Raw genomic sequence first — 7,367 nt, forward strand, 5'->3', positions numbered from 1 at the left:
ATACCATGTATTATTTTGACACTTTTTGATATACCATGTTTATGATTTCATTTTCGAGCAATTATTTCCATATACTTTGAGAACTTTCTTGGACATACTTATTACTCAGACCTTTTTCCCCCCCCCCCACATTATACTTCACATAATTATACCATTATTATTTATCACTTTTACTACCTAATAACTATTTTACAACTATATGATGTTATTTATAACTTTCCACACACTCAATCTCTTTACATACACTAGTACTTTTGAAATTTCAAATAACTATTTTACCTCTACATAAAAACCCTTTATACATAGGTGTTTACCACTTTTGACACTATACATTTACATTTCATCATATATTGTTCCCTTTTACATCATATTAGCAACAGATATTTACATAAAATACAATATCCTTTTAACATACACAATTATTTCCATACATAAGACTATTTCTACATAATAATCTTTTACATAATATATATCTTTACATACATATATTTTATTTTATATTCCATTATACCACTTTTACAACATACCATATTTATCCCTTTTTACATACCATACCATCTTGACTTCTTTTACATACCATACTTGGTTTATCCTTTTTGAATACTAATTATACAACTTTTAAACTATACTCATGGTATTCCTTTGTACTCTCTCTTCACATACCATACTATGGACACTTTTTTACATACATAAGCGCTTTTGATATACCATAATTATAATTCTTTTTAATATACTTATTTATCACTTTTTTATAATAAACAGACAATACCATACTATAAATACACTTTTTACAAATTATACTATGTTATTTGAAATTTAGATACCATACCTATAACTTTCACATACCTTTAATCATAAAATATCATACTTCTTCAAACCATAAGTATCCCTTTTTACATACTATAAATATATTTTAATACATATATATTAATTTTTCAACATAACTATAAGGTTTACACTTTTGCAACCATAATATTATTTTCGACATACCATACCATACATTTATCACCCTTTATATACCATACCTTAGATTCATACCTACGTTTTATCCCTTGACATACATACTATGACTTTTTATACGCTATACATGTATTTTATCACTTTTCGACATACCATAATTATGCAACTTTTTGACATACCATACTATGACTATTTCACATACCATACCATACTTATTTTATCCCTCTTTTCACAAACTATAACAACAACATTACAACCATACCATACTATTTTACACCATATTTTAATTACACCTGCACATACCATAAACAGTTATCACTTTTCTCACACCTACCATAAAAGGTACACTTTTGACATACCATACCATGACTATTTCACATACCATACCTATTATTCTTTACACATCCCTGAACACTATACCATATTCCTTCCCACAAACACTATACCTTATTATTTTACTTTTTGACATACTATACATGACTATTTTACATACCATACTATTATATTATAACTTCTACATACCTATACTATGACTTTTTCTTGACATACCTATACCATTATGTTTTATCACTTTTTGACATTCATGACTATTTTCATACATACAACCTTAACCCTTTTTCGACATAATATACTTACACTCTTTTGACATTCAGACTATTTTACATACTATAATAACCCTTTTTGACATTTATACATGCTATTTTACACCTTGACATACTATACCAATTTACCCTTTTTGACATACTATACTATGACTATTTTACATACTCATACTAGACTATTTGACACTTTCACATACCATAAAGGCTTTTATCACTTTTTGACATACTATATATGACTATTTTCAACATACCATACCATGGTATTATTGACACTCTTCGACATACCATACAGGGTTTTTCCCTTTTTGAATACTATACTATGACTATTTACATACTATACTATGGTATTTTATCCCTTTTTCACATACTATACATGTTTTTATCACTTTTCTTCACATAATATGTCCCTTTTATACCATAATACTATGATCATTTCCACATACTATACCATGGTTATTTTGTCACTTTCTTCGACATACCATACTATGGGTTTTACTCACTTTTTTCACGAATAATTACACAGGGTTTTATCCCTTTTGACATAATTATACTATAACTTTTCACGCTTATACCTATGGTTATTTTATCACTTCACATACCATACCAGGGCAGTACACCTTTATCCGACATACCATACTATATGTATTACTTTTTGACATACCTATACTCATGTTGGTTTTATAATTTTTAGACATACTATACTATAAGTTTTTCGTTATACACCTGCTATGATATGATTTTTTCGACATAACTATAATATGATGTTTCATCACTTTCTTCGACATACCATAACTAAGGCATCCCTTTTGACATACTATACTATGACTATTTACGACATACTATATTATGGATTTTTTCACATACCATACCATACGCTTTTGACATACCATACTATGACTATTTTCACACTATACCATATTATTTTATCCCTTTTTCACATACCATACAGGATTTTATACACTTTTGATACCATACTTAAATGACTATTTTCATACACCATACCCAGGCGTATCCTTTTTGACATACTATACTATAACTTTTTGACACTTATACTATGGAGCGCTTTATCCCTTTTTTTGACATACTATACCATGACTATATTCACATACTATACTTATGCTATTTGATCACTCTTCTACATACTATACTATGGTTTACCACTTTTGACATATACTCATAGCTTTACACTTTTTTCAACATACTATACTTTATTATTTTATCACTTCATCGACATACCATACCTAAGCTTTTTTCACATACTCATACCATGACTTTTTGATATGCTATAAGTTTTACCTTCACATACCATACATGGCTATTTTACCACATCGACATACTATACCTCATGACTTTTTCGCATACATAATGGTGTTTATCACTTTTTGACATTCTATGACTATTTTCACATACCATACTATGCTATTTTATCCTTTTTTCACATACTATAATTTGGTTTTATCACTTTTTGACATTCTATGACTATTTTGACATACTATACATCTATTTTATCCCTTTTTCACATACTACCATGGTTATTTTATCACTTTTCACATACTATACCATGGTTTATCCTTTTTGACATACTATACTATTATACCTTTCTTCTACATACTATACTATATGTTACACTATTTTCACATACTATACTAAACTTATCACTTCTAGATAATTATACTATACTTACCTTTTATACAATTATACTTATGATTCTTCACACCTATAACGACCTTTTTTCACATACTAACTATAACTTTTTCATCCTTATACTAATTTATCACTTTCACATAACATAAAAATTTAACTTATCCACATATATACATACCCTTTTGAAACTATACTATGTTTATATTTTAATATATATTATACATACCATACTATAGCTTTCACATACCATAATATCGTTCATCACTTCTCTTCACATATATACCAGCGTATCCCTTTTACTACATATATGACATTTACTTTACATACCATACAGGTTTTATCCTTTTACATACCATACCAAGCTTTATACTTTTGACATACATATAATTAACCTAATTATTATTCACTTTCACATACCATACCATAAAATGACTTTTTGACATACTATACATATTTCAATACTATACCATATTATTTTATCACTTCACATACCATAATTAAGCGCTTTCACTTTTTCACATACTATACAGGCTTTTTTCCTTTTTGACATACATATATAACTTTTTCAACTATCTTTATCCTTTTACACACTATACATAATATACATACGCATACTCATATTATTTGATACTTTCTCGACATACTCATATATGGAATTTTATCACTTTTTCATCTATACTATACGCTTTTATCACCTTTTTTAACATACACTATACTTTGATACACTTTATACATATATACATATATTTTATCCCTTTTTCACATAATTATACTAATTTTACATCTATACTATGTTTTATCCCTTTTTCGGACATACTATACTATGCTATTTATCACTTTCTTCACATACTATACCAGTTACTTTTTTGACATATATACCAGGGGATTTTTGACATACATATACCTTAAGCCTTTTTAAACTATACTATACTTATTTTCACATACTATACCATGGTTATTTGATCACTTCTTCACATACCATACTATGGCATTTTATCACTTTTTTTGACGTTATACCTATGTTTTCATCACTTTTTTCAACATACATACTTTGCTATTTAAACTTTATCACATAATAAAATCCCTTTTTCCAAACTATGACTTTTCTATCAAATCACACAAAATTTAACAACATACCAGGCTTACACTACGACATACTATACATTTATCCCTTTCCACTATAACTCAAATATTTTCAAAATAGTAAATAACAATTATACATACTATAAACTTTATAAATACTTTTTTCGACATACTATACTATGACTATTTTGCGCATACTATACTATGGCTATTTATCACTTTCTTCGACATACTATACCAGGGCTTTTTATCACTTTATCCGACATACTATACTAGGCGTTTTATCCTTTTTGACATACTATACTATAACGTTTTCGACATACTATACTATAAGCGTTTAATAGCTTTTTTCGACATACTATAATGTTTTCATCACTTTTCTTGACACATACTATACCAGAGTTTTATCCCTTTTTTTGACATACTATACTATGACTATTTCGACATACTATACTATGGCTATTTTATCCCTTTTTCCGACATACTATACCAGGGCGTTTTTATCACTTTTTTTGACATACTATACTATGACTATTTTCGACATACTATACTATGGCTATTTTATCACTTTCTTCGACATACTATACTATGGCGTTTTTATCACTTTTTTCGACATACTATACCAGGGCGTTTTTATCCCTTTTTTTGACATACTATACTATAACTTTTTTCGACACGCTATACTATGGCGTTTTTATCCCTTTTTTTGAAACACTATACTATGACTATATTCGACATACTATACTATGGCTATTTGATCACTTTCTTCGACATACTATACTATGGAATTTTTATCACTTTTTTCGACGTGCTATACTATGGCGTTTTTATCACTTTTTTCAACATACTATACTTTGGCTATTTTATCACTTTCATCGACATACTATACTATGGCGTTTTTATCCCTTTTTTCGACATACTATACTATGGCTATTTTATCACTTTCTTCGACATACTATACCAGGGCTATTTTATCATTTTTTTTGACATACTATACTATGACTATTTTCGACATACTATACTATGGCGTTTTTATCCCTTTTTTCGACATACTATACTATGGCTATTTTATCACTTTCTTCGACATACTATACCAGGGCGTTTTTATCATTTTTTTTGACATACTATACTATGACTATTTTCGACATACTATACTATGGCTATTTTATCACTTTCTCTGACATACTATACTATGGCGTTTTTATCACTTTTTTCGACATACTATACCAGGGCGTTTTTATCCCTTTTTTTGACATACTATACTATAACTTTTTTCGACACGCTATACTATGGCGTTTTTATCCCTTTTTTTGACATACTATACTATGGCTATTTGATCACTTTCTTCGACATACTATACTATGGCATTTTTATCCCTTTTTTCGACATACTATACTATGACTTTTTTCGACATACTATACTATGGCTATTTTCGACATACTATACTATGGCTATTTTTTCACTTTCTTCGACATAAGATACTGTGGCGTTTTTTTCACTTTATCCGACATACTATACCAGGGCGTTTTTATCACTTTTTTTGACATACTATACTATGACTATTTTCGACATACTATACTATGGCTATTTTATCCCTTTTTTCGACATACTATACCATGGCTATTTTATCACTTTCTTCGACATACTATACTATGGCGTTTTTATCCCTTTTTTTGACATACTATACTATGACTATTTTCGACATACTATACTATGGCTGTTTTATCACTTTCTTCGACATACTATACTATGGCGTTTTTATCACTTTTTTCAACATACTATACTATGGCTTTTTTGACATGCTATACTATGGCGTTTTTATCACTTTCATCGACATACTATACTATGGCGTTTTCATCCCTTTTTCGACATACTATACTATGACTTTTTTTGACATGCTATACTATGGCGTTTTTATCACTTTTTTCGACATACTATAATATGGCATTTTCATCAATTTCTTCGACATACTATACCAGGGCGTTTTTATCACTTTATCCGACATACTATACCAGGGCGTTTTTATCCCTTTTGTTGACATACTATACTATGACTATTTTCGACATACTATACTATGGCTATTTTATCACTTTCTTCGACATACTATACTATGGCGTTTTTATCACTTTCTTTGACATACTATACCAGGGCATTTTTATCCCTTTTTTCGACATACTATACTATGACTTTTTTCGGCATACTATACTATGGCGTTTTTACCACTCTTTTCGACATATTATCCTATGGCGTTTTTATAACTTTTTTCGACATACTATACCAGGGCATTTTTATCACTTTATCCGACATACTATACCAGGGCGTTTTTATCCCTTTTGTCGACATACTATACTATGGCTATTTTATCACTTTATCCGACATACTATACTATGACTATTTTCGACATACTATACTATGGCTATTTTATCACTTTCTTCGACATACGATACTGTGGCGTTTTTATAGTTTTTTTCGACACATTATACTGTGGCGTTTTTATCACTTTTTTCAACATACTATACTGTGGCTCTTTTTTACTTTTTTCGACATACTATACTATGACTATTTTATCACTTTCTTCGACATACTATACTATGGCGTTTTTATTACATTTTTCGACATACTATAATATGGCGTTTTTATACCTTTTTTCGACATACTATACTATGGCTTCTTTATGACTTTTTTCGACATACTATACTATGGCTATTTTATCACTTTTTACGACATACTATACTGCCCTACAAAGCAAAAAGGCAGTAACTACGCAGAGTGCAGAACTGAGAAAAATGACTTTAAAGTTATCCTGTCATCCAGCTAAGTAGTTGTAGGTAGATTATTGGACATGTGGCTGTTTTTGTTAATTGATATTAGCTTATTCTTTGTACATATCAATCCTCATATTTAATTTGATATTTTACCCCTATTTTGCAGTTACTGTATTCTTGCTTTGTATTACTTACCAAAAACGTGGCACCATACCAAGGAAAAAGGCAGTAACTACAGATTCTCCAAAAACTATTTTGCCACAACTTGGGCTCTGGGTGTGTTAGATACACTGTATTTGAAATAATTGGAACC

The sequence above is a fragment of the Perca fluviatilis genome, chromosome 13 (genome assembly GCF_010015445.1).
Source record: "Perca fluviatilis chromosome 13, GENO_Pfluv_1.0, whole genome shotgun sequence".
NCBI classification, from domain to species: domain Eukaryota; kingdom Metazoa; phylum Chordata; class Actinopteri; order Perciformes; family Percidae; genus Perca; species Perca fluviatilis.